Source organism: Pseudophryne corroboree, chromosome 7 (genome assembly GCF_028390025.1).
Source record: "Pseudophryne corroboree isolate aPseCor3 chromosome 7, aPseCor3.hap2, whole genome shotgun sequence".
Lineage (NCBI taxonomy): Eukaryota > Metazoa > Chordata > Amphibia > Anura > Myobatrachidae > Pseudophryne > Pseudophryne corroboree.
The window spans coordinates 64,571,170-64,588,666 of NC_086450.1; positions in this window are offsets into that span (position 1 = coordinate 64,571,170).

Here is a 17,497-nt window from a genome sequence, read left to right on the forward strand (position 1 = left end):
TCCCATAGCCACCTAAGCAGTATATGTGCACTTTTCATGCATGCAAACGCATGTTATACCTGTTAAAATATGTGTTAGGAGACATTCTTGTACCTATTGCCGCTCCCCTCATTGGTATACTAGTACAAGCAAGTGCTATATGCATCTCTTACGGTACCTCTGTACTTGCAGATTTTTTGTTTGTAGCCCCGTAGGACTGTGTACAAAAATACACACATCTGGGATCAGATTGTGTATTTTTTGTTTGCAGCCCCATAAAGTTACCTAGATAAATATGCAGTGTCGGGTCTGACGTAAGTGCGGCATATAAGCGCAGTAAATTGCGGGAGCAGCTAGCAATTGCACCCCCTAGTATTTATTTTACATTCAGATTGTTTCTGTAACTAGTTGTATGGTACTGAGTAAATTACATATGCAAGTGTTGTATTATTGGTTTATTCACACATTTATAGAGTGGAATCGGAACAAAAAAAAAAAAAAAAAAAAAAGGTGCGATAGAGACAATTGCAATAAATCAAACATATTTTAATATGCACTAAAGCTGTGTGAGCACCTATTTGGAGGAGAGAAGGGAAAGGGGGGACATGATAGAAACCTTCAAATATATCAAGGGTCTTAACAAAGTTCAGGAGGGAAACATTCTTCAAAGGAAGAGAAGTATTAGAACTCGAGGACATACACTGAGACTGGAGGGGGGAGGTTCAGGGGCAATGTAAGGAAAAATTACTTCACAGAAAGGGTAGTGGATAAGTGGAATAGACTCCCATCAGAGGTGGTAGAGGCTAAGACTGTAGAGCAATTTAAACATGCTTGGGATAGGCATATGAATATCCTTACAAAGAATTAAGGTTCAAAAAGGGTTGAGATTGCCTAAAGGATTAAAAAAAAAAAAAAAGGGGCAGACTAGATGGGCCAAGTGGTTCTTATCTGCCGTCAAATTCTATGTTTCTATGTGTCTGGATAATGAGGCACTGTGATGACTAGGACGACTTGTAAATAGGCAAGGATTTTAAGTGTCGCCCCACTGGTGACAACAGAGGAGTCACTCCATTCTTCCACCAACAGCTGAATTGAAAGATTACCACTCCACCTAACTATACACCCATCACAAGGGAAGGGACAAGCTCACTGCAGCCTGAAAGCAAAGCTCTTCCAGACAGTGCAAGGGGGTGTCCTGTGTGCTGCTGCGTGGGAGAGAGATTGTGTGCTGGTCTCTCCATCCTTCCCTCATTATCATTCTGCTGCTGTCTCCTGTGCCTGGTGCCTGGACATTCTTCTACTGCTGCTGCAGAGTGATTTGTAGTCAGTGCAGAGGCGGGAACTCCCCTCCACACACTACAAAGCCAGCAGCTCAGAGCTTCTAATCAATGGTAGCACACACCTGCTGCACCACAGACACACCAGCATAGGGCCAGGAACCCACCGTGCAAGGGTACAACTAGGGGGTAAATTTACTCAGATGGGAGTTCTATTTAAAATGGGATGTTGCCCATAGCAACCAATCAGATTTTACTTCCCATTTATTTAGCACCTTCTAGAAGATAATACCTGGAATCTGATTGGTTGCTATGGACAACATCCCATCTTAAATAGAACTCCCATTTTAGTAAATATACCCCTAGGTCTTAATGGTGGCCAATCGTTTACAACCAGACACATCTGAAATAACATTGCGGCATTAGGGATTGTACTATAGGTTGCATGCCTGGATCAAAGGGGGTGTGGTTCATTAGGTCGACATACATTGGGTCGACCACTAATGGTTGACATGCATTAGGTCGACATGAGCTTTTTGACTGTTTTTTGTGTCGTTTTCTTCATAAAGTGACGGGGAACCCCAATTAGTGCACCGTGTCCCCTCACATGGCTCGCTTCGCTCGCCACAGGTTACCGTTCCCAATTGTAGTCCACGTGGATTGTTAAGAATGAAAAAGGTAAAAAAATGAAGAGGAAAAATCGTGAAAACCTCATGTTGCCCTTTTTCCATGTCGACCTAGTATGCTTCGACCTAATGACCATGTCGACCTCATGCATGTCAACCATTAGTGGTCGACCCAATGTATGTTGATCTAATGACCGCCATCTATCATAGGAACACATGCCTTAATTTGAGCAGTGGGCAGTCTGCATGCTAGATGACATAATACATTGTGAAACGCGTGGCTGTGGCTCCACCTAGAGATGAGCGGGTTCGGTTTCTCTGAATCCGAACCCGCCAGAACTTCATGGTTTTTTTCACGGATCCGAGCAGACTCGGATCCTCCCGCCTTGCTCGGTTAACCCGAGCGCGCCCGAACGTCATCATGACGCTGTCGGATTCTCGCGAGACTCGGATTCTATATAAGGAGCCGCGCGTCGCCGCCATTTTCACACGTGCATTGAGATTGATAGGGAGAGGACGTGGCTGGCGTCCTCTCCATTTAGATTAGGGTTGAGAGAGAGAGAGAGAGATTGACCTGAGGCTGTGATACTGTAGAAGAGAGTGCAGAGTTTAGTGACTGACGACCACAGTGACCACCAGACAGTGCAGTTGTTTGTTTTATTTAATATATCCGTTCTCTGCCTGAAAAAAACGATACACACAGTGACTCAGTCACATACCATATCTGTGTGCACTGCTCAGCCCAGTGTGCTGCATCAATGTATATATATATCTGACTGTGCTCAGCTCACACAGCTTATAATTGTGGGGGAGACTGGGGAGCACTGCAGTGCCAGTTATAGGTTATAGCAGGAGCCAGGAGTACATAATATTATATTAAAATTAAACAGTGCACACTTTTGCTGCAGGAGTGCCACTGCCAGTGTGACTAGTGACCAGTGACCTGACCACCAGTATATATAATATTAGTAGTATACTATCTCTTTATCAACCAGTCTATATTAGCAGCAGACACAGTACAGTGCGGTAGTTCACGGCTGTGGCTACCTCTGTGTCGGCACTCGGCAGCCCGTCCATAATTGTATATACCACCTAACCGTGGTTTTTTTTTCTTTCTTTATAGTCATACTAGTTACGAGTATACTATCTCTTTATCAACCAGTCTATATTAGCAGCAGACACAGTACAGTGCGGTAGTTCACGGCTGTGGCTACCTCTGTGTCGGCACTCGGCAGCCCGTCCATAATTGTATATACCACCTAACCGTGGTTTTTTTTTCTTTCTTTATACATACATACTAGTTACGAGTATACTATCTCTTTATCAACCAGTCTATATATTAGCAGCAGACACAGTACAGTGCGGTAGTTCACGGCTGTGGCTACCTCTGTGTCGGCACTCGGCAGCCCGTCCATAATTGTATATACCACCTAACCGTGGTTTTTTTTTCTTTCTTTATACATACATACATACTAGTTACGAGTATACTATCTCTTTATCAACCAGTCTATATTAGCAGCAGACACAGTACAGTGCGGTAGTTCACGGCTGTGGCTACCTCTGTGTCGGCACTCGGCAGCCCGTCCATAATTGTATATACCACCTAACCGTGGTTTTTTTTTCTTTCTTTATACATACATACTAGTTACGAGTATACTATCTCTTTATCAACCAGTCTATATATTAGCAGCAGACACAGTACAGTGCGGTAGTTCACGGCTGTGGCTACCTCTGTGTCGGCACTCGGCAGCCCGTCCATAATTGTATATACCACCTAACCGTGGTTTTTTTTTTCTTTCTTTATAGTCATACTAGTTACGAGTATACTATCTCTTTATCAACCAGTCTATATTAGCAGCAGACACAGTACAGTGCGGTAGTTCACGGCTGTGGCTACCTCTGTGTCGGCACTCGGCAGCCCGTCCATAATTGTATATACCACCTAACCGTGGTTTTTTTTTCTTTCTTTATACATACATACTAGTTACGAGTATACTATCTCTTTATCAACCAGTCTATATATTAGCAGCAGACACAGTACAGTGCGGTAGTTCACGGCTGTGGCTACCTCTGTGTCGGCACTCGGCAGCCCGTCCATAATTGTATACTAGTATCCATTCCATCCATCTCCATTGTTTACCTGAGGTGCCTTTTAGTTGTGCCTATTAAAATATGGAGAACAAAAATGTTGAGGTTCCAAAATTAGGGAAAGATCAAGATCCACTTCCACCTCGTGCTGAAGCTGCTGCCACTAGTCATGGCCGAGACGATGAAATGCCAGCAACGTCGTCTGCCAAGGCCGATGCCCAATGTCATAGTACAGAGCATGTCAAATCCAAAACACCAAATATCAGTAAAAAAAGGACTCCAAAACCTAAAATAAAATTGTCGGAGGAGAAGCGTAAACTTGCCAATATGCCATTTACCACACGGAGTGGCAAGGAACGGCTGAGGCCCTGGCCTATGTTCATGGCTAGTGGTTCAGCTTCACATGAGGATGGAAGCACTCAGCCTCTCGCTAGAAAAATGAAAAGACTAAAGCTGGCAAAAGCAGTAGCACCGCAAAGAACTGTGCGTTCTTCGAAATCCCAAATCCACAAGGAGAGTCCGACTCCAATTGTGTCGGTTGCGATGCCTGACCTTCCCAACACTGGACGTGAAGAGCATGCGCCTTCCACCATTTGCACGCCCCCTGCAAGTGATGGAAGGAGCACCCGCAGTCCAGTTCCTGATAGTCAGATTGAAGATGTCAGTGTTGAAGTACACCAGGATGAGGAGGATATGGGTGTTGCTGGCGCTGGGGAGGAAATTGACCAGGAGGATTCTGATGGTGAGGTGGTTTGTTTAAGTCAGGCACCCGGGGAGACACCTGTTGTCCGTGGTAGGAATATGGCCGTTGACATGCCTGGTGAAAATACCAAAAAAATCAGCTCTTCGGTGTGGAAGTATTTCACCAGAAATGCGGACAACAGGTGTCAAGCCGTGTGTTCCCTTTGTCAAGCTGTAATAAGTAGGGGTAAGGACGTTAACCACCTCGGAACATCCTCCCTTATACGTCACCTGCAGCGCATTCATAATAAGTCAGTGACAAGTTCAAAAACTTTGGGTGACAGCGGAAGCAGTCCACTGACCAGTAAATCCCTTCCTCTTGTAACCAAGCTCACGCAAACCACCCCACCAACTCCCTCAGTGTCAATTTCCTCCTTCCCCAGGAATGCCAATAGTCCTGCAGGCAATGTCACTGGCAATTCTGACGAGTCCTCTCCTGCCTGGGATTCCTCCGATGCATCCTTGCGTGTAACGCCTACTGCTGCTGGCGCTGCTGTTGTTGCTGCTGGGAGTCGATGGTCATCCCAGAGGGGAAGTCGTAAGCCCACTTGTACTACTTCCAGTAAGCAATTGACTGTTCAACAGTCCTTTGCGAGGAAGATGAAATATCACAGCAGTCATCCTGCTGCAAAGCGGATAACTGAGGCCTTGACAACTATGTTGGTGTTAGACGTGCGTCCGGTATCCGCCGTTAGTTCACAGGGAACTAGACAATTTATTGAGGCAGTGTGCCCCCGTTACCAAATACCATCTAGGTTCCACTTCTCTAGGCAGGCGATACCGAGAATGTACACGGACGTCAGAAAAAGACTCACCAGTGTCCTAAAAAATGCAGTTGTACCCAATGTCCACTTAACCACGGACATGTGGACAAGTGGAGCAGGGCAGGGTCAGGACTATATGACTGTGACAGCCCACTGGGTAGATGTATGGACTCCCGCCGCAAGAACAGCAGCGGCGGCACCAGTAGCAGCATCTCGCAAACGCCAACTCTTTCCTAGGCAGGCTACGCTTTGTATCACCGCTTTCCAGAATACGCACACAGCTGAAAACCTCTTACGGCAACTGAGGAAGATCATCGCGGAATGGCTTACCCCAATTGGACTCTCCTGTGGATTTGTGGCATCGGACAACGCCAGCAATATTGTGTGTGCATTAAATATGGGCAAATTCCAGCACGTCCCATGTTTTGCACATACCTTGAATTTGGTGGTGCAGAATTTTTAAAAAAACGACAGGGGCGTGCAAGAGATGCTGTCGGTGGCCAGAAGAATTGCGGGACACTTTCGGCGTACAGGCACCACGTACAGAAGACTGGAGCACCACCAAAAACTACTGAACCTGCCCTGCCATCATCTGAAGCAAGAAGTGGTAACGAGGTGGAATTCAACCCTCTATATGCTTCAGAGGTTGGAGGAGCAGCAAAAGGCCATTCAAGCCTATACAATTGAGCACGATATAGTAGGTGGAATGCACCTGTCTCAAGCGCAGTGGAGAATGATTTCAACGTTGTGCAAGGTTCTGATGCCCTTTGAACTTGCCACACGTGAAGTCAGTTCAGACACTGCCAGCCTGAGTCAGGTCATTCCCCTCATCAGGCTTTTGCAGAAGAAGCTGGAGACATTGAAGGAGGAGCTAACACGGAGCGATTCCGCTAGGCATGTGGGACTTGTGGATGGAGCCCTTAATTCGCTTAACAAGGATTCACGGGTGGTCAATCTGTTGAAATCAGAGCACTACATTTTGGCCACCGTGCTCGATCCTAGATTTAAAGCCTACCTTGGATCTCTCTTTCCGGCAGACACAAGTCTGCTGGGGTTGAAAGACCTGCTGGTGACAAAATTGTCAAGTCAAGCGGAACGCGACCTGTCAACATCTCCTCCTTCACATTCTCCCGCAACTGGGGGTGCGAGGAAAAGGCTCAGAATTCCGAGCCCACCCGCTGGCGGTGATGCAGGGCAGTCTGGAGCGACTGCTGATGCTGACATCTGGTCCGGACTGAAGGACCTGACAACGATTACGGACATGTCGTCTACTGTCACTGCATATGATTCTCTCAACATTGATAGAATGGTGGAGGATTATATGAGTGACCGCATCCAAGTAGGCACGTCACACAGTCCGTACTTATACTGGCAGGAAAAAGAGGCAATTTGGAGGCCCTTGCACAAACTGGCTTTATTCTACCTAAGTTGCCCTCCCACAAGTGTGTACTCCGAAAGAGTGTTTAGTGCCGCCGCTCACCTTGTCAGCAATCGGCGTACGAGGTTACATCCAGAAAATGTGGAGAAGATGATGTTCATTAAAATGAATTATAATCAATTCCTCCGCGGAGACATTGACCAGCAGCAATTGCCTCCACAAAGTACACAGGGAGCTGAGATGGTGGATTCCAGTGGGGACGAATTGATAATCTGTGAGGAGGGGGATGTACACGGTGATATATCGGAGGGTGATGATGAGGTGGACATCTTGCCTCTGTAGAGCCAGTTTGTGCAAGGAGAGATTAATTGCTTCTTTTTTTGGGGGGGTCCAAACCAACCCGTCATATCAGTCACAGTCGTGTGGCAGACCCTGTCACTGAAATGATGGGTTGGTTAAAGTGTGCATGTCCTGTTTTGTTTATACAACATAAGGGTGGGAGGGCCCAAGGACAATTCCATCTTGCACCTCTTTTTTCTTTTCTTTTTCTTTGCGTCATGTGCTGTTTGGGGAGGGTTTTTTGGAAGGGCCATCCTGCGTGACACTGCAGTGCCACTCCTAGATGGGCCCGGTGTTTGTGTCGGCCACTAGGGTCGCTAGTCTTACTCACACAGTCAGCTACCTCATTGCGCCTCTTTTTTTCTTTGCGTCATGTGCTGTTTGGGGAGGGTTTTTTGGAAGGGACATCCTGCGTGACACTGCAGTGCCACTCCTAGATGGGCCCGGTGTTTGTGTCGGCCTCTAGGGTCGCTAGTCTTACTCACACAGTCAGCTACCTCATTGCGCCTCTTTTTTTCTTTGCGTCATGTGCTGTTTGGGGAGTATTTTTTTGAAGGGCCATCCTGCGTGACACTGCAGTGCCACTCCTAGATGGGCCAGGTGTTTGTGTCGGCCACTTGGGTCGCTTATCTTAGTCACACAGCGACCTCGGTGCAAATTTTAGGACTAAAAATAATATTGTGAGGTGTGAGGTGTTCAGAATAGACTGAAAATGAGTATAAATTATGGTTATTGAGGTTAATAATACTATGGGATCAAAATGACCGCAAATTCAATGATTTAAGCTGTTTTTTAGTGTTTTTTGAAAAAAACACCCGAATCCAAAACACACCCGAATCCGACAAAAAAAATTCGGTGAGGTTTTGCCAAAACGCGGTCGAACCCAAAACACGGCCGCGGAACCGAACCCAAAACCAAAACACAAAACCCGAAAAATTTCAGGCGCTCATCTCTAGCTCCACCCCCCCATTGCACAGCTCCACCCCTTCCACCTGTACCAATCCAACATCTCCCTGGTAGCCTGGGTAAAATGTCAGCATAACAGACACCCCTGTCTACGATAATCCTGCATTTTGCAACCTGACCATTTTTGCCAACGTTTACAGAGAATTTACCATTCAAAATTTCATTTTACACCAATCACACTACTTACTGTATATCATCTGTATTACACACCTCTACCTTAAAAAAGAGATCAAACACATTGTTCTATAATAGTGTGCATGCCAAAGAATAATATCACATGCTTCCTGTTTATACTGAATCAACAATTGGCAAATGAAACCAGCATTTAATGCCAGAGGTGTATACTGAGTGAATGGGGATGTGTTCTCGTGCATTACCTCAATGTGTTCTACACAGCGGCCGCAGTAACCTACTGCATCGTACATCCAGAATAAGAGGGGGTACAGCCTGCGCCCCCCTGACTGTAACCATTACAGACCTAATATATGTCATCACCACTTTCCTCCACCTGCTGCACCATACACAAAGCTGTAACCCTCCCCTCACTGCATGCATCACCAAGGACTGCAGACACACACACGCGCGCACACACACACACACACACACACACACACTATGACACCAGCATTACAATGATGCATAGCAACAAAACAGACCCAACGCTGCCAATCCTCTGCTCACTACAACACAGCGACCATCATTACAATCATTATTTATATCCTGCAGCTGTGCAGCGGGTAATAATCTGCTGTCTAAGCCATATAACGCTGTGGCTCCATAGTGTTTATTCCAGGCAGGTTTGCAGATCTGCTTATTGTGCAACAACTAGCACCTGGGGGAAGGCAGTGAAATTGCCCAGGGTCACAAGCTCACAATGATTGAATCCTGATTTTTCCCACATGAGGCTAAAGCCCCAGCTCTCGCACTACCTACAGATAATGTCAGATTTAGTAAATAGAAGATGCTCCTGTGTCCGGCACCCAGAGATCTATCCCTCAGGGGTAAGAACTAGTAATTAGGTTTCCTGAGATTGCTCTACAAATGTGCAATGCTCAAGTGGCTAGTGGCCCCATCCCTGTAATTCCCTGGAACAAAGCTAAAGGGGCTTCCACTCCCATGCTTAAATAATCTCGTCTCCAGGTCCTTTACACCATCTCCAGCAGTAGCTGGTGAGTGTATCCCGTCTCTGCCCACAGTTTAACCCTTTATACAGCTACACAAGCTTTTAGCAATAAGGACGTTGACAGTATTCAGTTACATGTAGCATGTTTTTTTGTTTTTTTTTAACCAGATTGCAAGTTGTTGGTCTTATTTAACACTATATTAAAATCTACCAATATCTCATGCTATAAAACTAGCACAGACAAAGGGTTTACAAATATATATATATATATATATATATATATATATTTTAAAAAAAGGTACGAAAAAGGAAGAACAGAGATATAGTTTATATATTTATACATACTTTTACTCTAAAATATAGTCTGCTTCGTAGTTTTTGCACCTCTCTCCCTCCAGCGCCTCTCCCTGCAGACACGTTACCCCGCTGCCAGCACCTCTTGCCAATCAATGCTCCCCCCGCCACTGCAGCACCTCTCTTCCTGCTGCCAGCGGCCTGACAGGACGGCCAAATCCGACCCTCGGATTTGGCTGTCCATTGAATAGGGGTTGTCGGATCCATTCCGACAACTGCATGTCGGAATGGATCCAACTCCTATTGAATATACCCCATAGTCAATATTGCAAGATCTCACAGTGTGTATGCACCTTTAATGTAGGTTTTCTCTGACGTCCTAAGTGGATGCTGGGGACTCCGTAAGGACCATGGGGAATAGCGGCTCCGCAGGAGACAGGGCACAAAAGTAAAAGCTTTAGGATCAGGTGGTGTGCACTGGCTCCTCCCCCTATGACCCTCCTCCAAGCCTCAGTTAGGTTTTTGTGCCCGGCCGAGAAGGGTGCAATCTAGGTGGCTCTCCTAAAGAGCTGCTTAGAGTAAAAGTTTTATTAGGTTTTTTATTTTCAGTGAGTCCTGCTGGCAACAGGCTCACTGCAACGAGGGACTTAGGGGAGAAGAAGTGAACTCACCTGCGTGCAGGATGGATTGGCTTCTTAGGCTACTGGACACTAGCTCCAGAGGGACGATCACAGGTACAGCCTGGATGGGTCACCGGAGCCGCGCCGCCGACCCCCTTGCAGATGCTGAAGAGAGAAGAGGTCCAGAAATCGGCGGCTGAAGACTTCCCAGTCTTCTTAAGGTAGCGCACAGCACTGCAGCTGTGCGCCATTGCTCTCAGCACACTTCACACCAACGGTCACTGAGGGTGCAGGGCGCTGGGGGGGGCGCCCTGGGCAGCAATGAAAGTACCTATGCTGGCTAAATATACATCACATATAGCCTCTGGGGCTATATGGATGTATTTAACCCCTGCCAGGTTGTCAAAAAAACGGGAGAAGAAGCCCGCCGAAAAGGGGGCGGGGCCTATTCTCCTCAGCACACAGCGCCATTTTCCCTCACAGAACTGCTGGTGGGAAGGCTCCCAGGCTCTCCCCTGCACTGCACTACAGAAACAGGATTAAAACAGAGAGGGGGGGCATTTTTGTGGCGATATTATTACATATTAAGATGCTATAAGGGAAAACACTTATATAAGGTTGTCCCTGTAAAATTATAGCATTTTGGTGTGTGCTGGCAAACTCTCCCTCTGTCTCCCCAAAGGGCTAGTGGGGTCCTGTCCTCTATCAGAGCATTCCCTGTGTGTGTGCTGTGTGTCGGTACGTGTGTGTCGACATGTATGAGGACGATGTTGGTGAGGAGGCGGAGCAATTGCCTGTAATGGTGATGTCACTCTCTAGGGAGTCGACACCGGAATGGATGGCTTATTTAGGGAATTACGTGATAATGTCAACACGCTGCAAGGTCGGTTGACGACATGAGACGGCCGGCAAACCAATTAGTACCTGTCCAGGCGTCTCAAACACCGTCAGGGGCTTTAAAACGCCCATTACCTCAGTCGGTCGACACAGACACAGACACGGACACTGACTCCAGTGTCGACGGTGAAGAAACAAACGTATTTTCCATTAGGGCCACACGTTACATGTTAAGGGCAATGAAGGAGGTGTTACATATTTCTGATACTACAAGTATCACAAAAAAGGGTATTATGTGGGGTGTGAAAAAACTACCTGTAGTTTTTCCTGAATCAGATAAATTAAATGAAGTGTGTGATGATGCGTGGGTTTCCCCCGATAGAAAATTATTGGCGTTATACCCTTTTCCGCCAGAAGTTAGGGCGCGTTGGGAAACACCCCCTAGGGTGGATAAGGCGCTCACACGCTTATCAAAACAAGTGGCGTTACCGTCTCCAGATACGGCCGCCCTCAAGGAGCCAGCTAATAGGAGGCTGGAAAATATCCTAAAAAGTATATACACACATACTGGTGTTATACTGCGACCAGCGATCGCCTCAGCCTGGATGTGCAGCGCTGGGGTGGCTTGGTCGGATTCCCTGACTGAAAATATTGATACCCTTGACAGGGACAGTATTTTATTGACTATAGAGCATTTAAAGGATGCATTACTATATATGAGAGATGCACAGAGGGATATTTGCACTCTGGCATCAAGAGTAAGTGCGATGTCCATGTCTGCCAGAAGATGTTTATGGACACGACAGTGGTCAGGTGATGCAGATTCCAAACGGCACATGGAAGTATTGCCGTATAAAGAAAAAGACACCGTCTTTCAGCCTCAGTCCTTTCGTCCCCATAAGGGCAAGCGGGCAAAAGGCCAGTCATATCTGCCCAGGGGTAGAGGAAAGGGAAGAAGACTGCAGCAGGCAGCCCCTTCCCAGGAACAGAAGCCCTCCACCGCTTCTGCCAAGTCCTCAGCATGACGCTGGGGCCGTACAAGCGGACTCAGGTGCGGTGGGGGGTCGTCTCTAGAGTTTCAGCGCGCAGTGGGCTCACTCGCAAGTGGACCCCTGGATCCTACAAGTAGTATCCCAGGAGTACAGATTGGAAATTCGAGACGTCTCCCCCTCGCAGGTTCCTGAAGTCTGCTTTACCAACGTCTCCCTCCGACAGGGAGGCAGTATTGGAAACAATTCACAAGCTGTATTCCCAGCAGGTGATAATCAAAGTACCCCTCCTACAACAAGGAAAGGGGTATTATTCCACACTATTTGTGGTACTGAAGCCAGACGGCTCGGTGAGATCCATTCTAAATCTGAAATATTTGAACACTTACATACAAAGGTTCAAATCAAGATGGAGTCACTCAGAGCAGTGATAGCGAACCAGGAAGAAGGGGACTATATGGTGTCCCTGGACATCAAGGATGCTTACCTCCATGTCCCAAATTGCCCTTCTCACCAAGGGTACCTCAGGTTCGTGGTACAGAACTGTCACTATCAGTTTCAGACGCTGCCGTTTGGATTGTCCACGGCACCCCGGGTCTTTACCAAGGTAATGGCCGAAAATAAGAATTTACTCACCGGTAATTCTGTTTCTCGTAGTCCGTAGTGGATGCTGGGAACTCCGTAAGGACCATGGGGAATAGCGGGCTCCGAAGGAGGCTGGGCACTCTAGAAAGATCTTAGACTACCTGGTGTGCACTGGCTCCTCCCACTATGACCCTCCTCCAAGCCTCAGTTAGGTACTGTGCCCGGACGAGCGTACACAATAAGGAAGGATTTTGAATCCCGGGTAAGACTCATACCAGCCACACCAATCACACCGAACAACTCGTGATATGAACAACAGTATGAAACGATAGAGCCTCTCAACAGATGGCTCAACAATAACCCGATTTAGTTAACAATAACTATGTACAAGTATTGCAGATAGACCGCACTTGGGATGGGCGCCCAGCATCCACTACGGACTACGAGAAACAGAATTACCGGTGAGTAAATTCTTATTTTCTCTAACGTCCTAGTGGATGCTGGGAACTCCGTAAGGACCATGGGGATTATACCAAAGCTCCCAAACGGGCGGGAGAGTGCGGATGACTCTGCAGCACCGAATGAGAGAACTCCAGGTCCTCCTCAGCCAGGGTATCAAATTTATAGAATTTTGCAAACGTGTTTGCCCCTGACCAAGTAGCTGCTCGGCAAAGTTGTAAAGCCGAGACCCCTCGGGCAGCCGCCCAAGATGAGCCCACCTTCCTTGTGGAATGGGCATTGACAGATTTAGGCTGTGGCAGGCCTGCCACAGTATGTGCAAGCTGAATTGTACTACAAATCCAACGAGCAATAGTCTGCTTAGAAGCAGGAGCACCCAGCTTGTTGGGTGCATATAGGATAAACAGCGAGTCAGATTTTCTGACTCCAGCCGTCCTGGAAACATATATTTTCAGGGCCCTGACAACGTCTAGCAACTTGGAGTCCTCCAAATCCTTAGTAGCCGCAGGCACCACAATAGGCTGGTTCAGGTGAAACGCTGACACCACCTTAGGGAGAAACTGGGGACGAGTCCTCAATTCTGCCCTATCCATATGAAAAATCAGATAAGGGCTTTTACATGATAAAGCCGCCAATTCTGACACTCGCCTGGCTGATGCCAGGGCCAATAACATGACCACTTTCCACGTGAGATATTTCAGATCCACGGTTTTTAGTGGCTCAAACCAATGTGATTTCAAGAAATTCAACATCACGTTGAGATCCCACGGTGCCACAGGAGGCACAAATGGGGGCTGAATATGCAGCACTCCTTTCACAAACGTCTGAACTTCAGGTACTGAAGCTAGTTCCTTTTGAAAGAAAATCGACAGAGCCGAGATCTGTACTTTAATGGAGCCTAGTTTTAGGCCCATATTCACTCCTGCTTGCAGGAAATGCAGAAATCGACCCAGTTGAAATTCCTCTGTTGGGGCCTTTTTGGCCTTGCACCATGCAACATATTTCCGCCATATGCGGTGATAATGTTTTGCCGTAACATCTTTCCTGGCTTTAATAAGCGTAGGAATGACTTCCTCCGGAATGCCCTTTTCCTTCAGGATCCGGCGTTCAACCGCCATGCCGTCAAACGCAGCCGCGGTAAGTCTTGGAACAGACAGGGGCCCTGCTGTAGCAGGTCCTGTCTGAGCGGCAGGGACCAAGGGTCCTCTGAGATCATCTCTTGAAGTTCCGGGTACCACGCTCTTCTTGGCCAATCCGGAACCACGAGAATTGTGTTTACTCCTCGCTTTCTTATTATTCTCAGTACCTTTGGTATGAGAGGTAGAGGAGGGAACACATACACTGACCGGTACACCCACGGTGTCACTAGGGCGTCCACCGCTATCGCCTGAGGGTCTCTTGACCTGGCGCAATACTTCTCTAGTTTTTTGTTTATGCGGGACGCCATCATGTCCACCTGTGGACGACCCCATTGATTTACAATCATTTGGAAGACTTCTGGATGAAGTCCCCACTCTCCCGGGTGGAGGACGTGCCTGCTGAGAAAGTCTGCTTCCCAGTTGTCCACTCCCGGGATGAACACTGCTGACAGTGCTAGTACATGATTCTCCGCCCATCGGAGAATTTTTGTGGCTTCTGCCATCGCCGTCCTGCTTCTTGTGCCGCCCTGTCGATTCACATGGGCGACTGCCGTGATGTTGTCTGACTGGATCAGCACCGGCTGGTGTAGGAGCAGGGATTTTGCTTGACTTAGGGCATTGTAAATGGCCCTTAGTTCCAGAATATTTATGTGAAGGGCAGTCTCCTGACTTGACCATAGTCCCTGGATATTTCTTCCCTTTGTGACTGCCCCCCAGCCTCGTAGGCTGGCATCCGTGGTCACCAGGACCCAGTCCTGTATGCCGAATCTGCGGCCCTCCAGAAGATGAGCACTGTTCAGCCACCACAGAAGAGACACCCTGGTTCGTGGAGACAGGGTTATTAAACGATGCATCTGAAGATGCGATCCGGACCACTTGTCCAACAGGTTCCACTGAAAGATTCTGGCATGGAACCTGCTGAATGGAATTGCTTCGTAAGAAGCTACCATCTTTCCCAGGACCCGCGTGCAGTGATGCACCGATACCTGTTTTGGTTTTAGGAGGTCTCTGACTAGAGAAGACAACTCCCTGGCTTTCTCCTCCGGGAGAAACACTTTTTTCTGGGCCGTGTCCAGAATCATTCCCAGGAACATTAGACGTGTCGTGGGGACCAGCTGTGACTTTGGGATATTCAGAATCCAACCGTGCTGGCTCAGCACTTCCTGAGATAGTGCTACTCCCACTAACAACTGTTCCTTGGATCGTGCCTTTATTAGGAGATCGTCCAAGTATGGGATAATTAAAACTCCCTTTTTTCGAAGGAGTATCATCATTTCCGCCATAACCTTGGTAAATACCCTCGGTGCCGTGGAGAGTCCAAACGGCAGCGTCTGGAATTGGTAATGGCAATCCTGTACCACAAATCTGAGGTACTCCTGGTGAGAATTGTAAATGGGGACATGCAGGTAAGCATCCTTGATGTCCAGGGATACCATGTAATCCCCCTTGTCCAGGCTTGCAATAACCGCCCTGAGCGATTCCATCTTGAACTTGAATTTTTTTATGTATGTGTTCAAGGACTTCAAATTTAGAATGGGTCTCACCGAACCGTCCGGTTTCGGTACCACAAATAGTGTGGAATAGTAACCCCGGCCTTGTTGAAGTAGGGGTACCTTGATTATCACCTGCTGGGAATACAGCTTGTGAATTGCCGCTAGCACTGCCTCCCTGTCTGAGGGAGCAATCGGCAAGGTGGATTTTAGGAAACGGCGGGGTGGAATCGCCTCGAATTCCAGCCTGTATCCCTGAGATACTATTTGAAGGATCCAGGGATCCACCTGTGAGCGAACCCACTGATCGCTGAAATTCCTGAGGCGGGCCCCCACCGTACCTGGCTCCGCTTGTGAAGCCCCACCGTCATGCGGCGGACTTGGAAGAGGAAGCGGGGGAGGACTTTTGTTCCTGGGAACCTGCTGTTTGCTGCAGCCTTTTTCCCCTGCCTCTGCCTCTTGACAGAAAAGACCCTCCTTTTCCCCGCTTGTTTTTCTGGGATCGAAAGGACTGAACCTGATAAAATGGCGCCTTCTTAGGCTGTGAGGGGACATGGGGTAAAAATGCTGACTTCCCAGACGTTGCTGTGGAAACTAGGTCGGAGAGACCATCCCCAAATAATTCCTCCCCTTTATAAGGCAAAACTTCCATGTGCCTTTTGGAATCTGCATCTCCAGTCCACTGGCGAGTCCATAAGCATCTCCTAGCAGAGATAGATAGTGCACTTACTTTAGCCGGCAGATTTCCCTCTGTGCATCTCTCATGTATAAGACTGAGTCTTTTATATGGTCAATTGTTAACAGGATCGTGTCTCTGTCTAGTGTGTCAATATTTTCTGACAGGTTATCTGACCATGCAGCGGCAGCACTGCACATCCAAGCTGACGCAATTGCTGGTCTGAGTATAATGCCTGAGTGTGTATATACAGACTTCAGGATCGCCTCCTGCCTTCTATCAGCAGGTTCCTTAAGGGCGGCCGTATCCTGGGACGGTAGTGCCACCTTTTTTGACAAACGTGTGAGCGCTTTATCCACCCTCGGGGGTGTTTCCCAACGTAACCTATCCTCTGGCGGGAAAGGGAACGCCATTAGTAATTTCTTAGGAATCACCAATTTCTTATCAGGGGAAGCCCACGCTTCTTCACACACTTCATTTAATTCATCTGACGGGGGAACAACTACAGGTAGTTTTTTCTCCCCAAACATAATACCCTTTTTTGTGGCTACCTGGATGTAAATCAGAAATATTTAACACCTCTTTCATTGCCTCAATCATGCAGCGAATGGCCTTAACGGGCATTAAATTTGACTCATCGTCGTCGACACTGGCGTCAGTATCCGTGTCGACATCTACTTGTGCCACCTGAGATAACGGGCGTTTTAGAGCCCCTGATGACTTTTGAGACCCTTGGACAGGCACGAGCTGAAGACTCGGCTGTCCCACAGTCGGCATGTCGTCAAATTTTTTATGTAAGGAGTCTATACGTGCACTCATTTCTTGCCATAATACCATCCACTCAGGTGTCTGCCCCGCAGGGGGTGACATCTCTGCTAAAGGCATCTGCTCCCCCACCACATCATTATCCTCCTCAAACATGTCGACACAGCCGTACCGACACACTCCACACACACAGGGAATGCTCAAATAGAGGACAGGACCCACAAAAGCCCTTTGGGGGGACAGAGTAAGAGTATGCCAGCACACACCAGAGCGCTATATATATACAGGGACTAACTGAGTTATGTCCCTAATAGCTGCTTATACTGTATACAGTGCCAATTTAGTGCCCCCCCTCTCTTTTC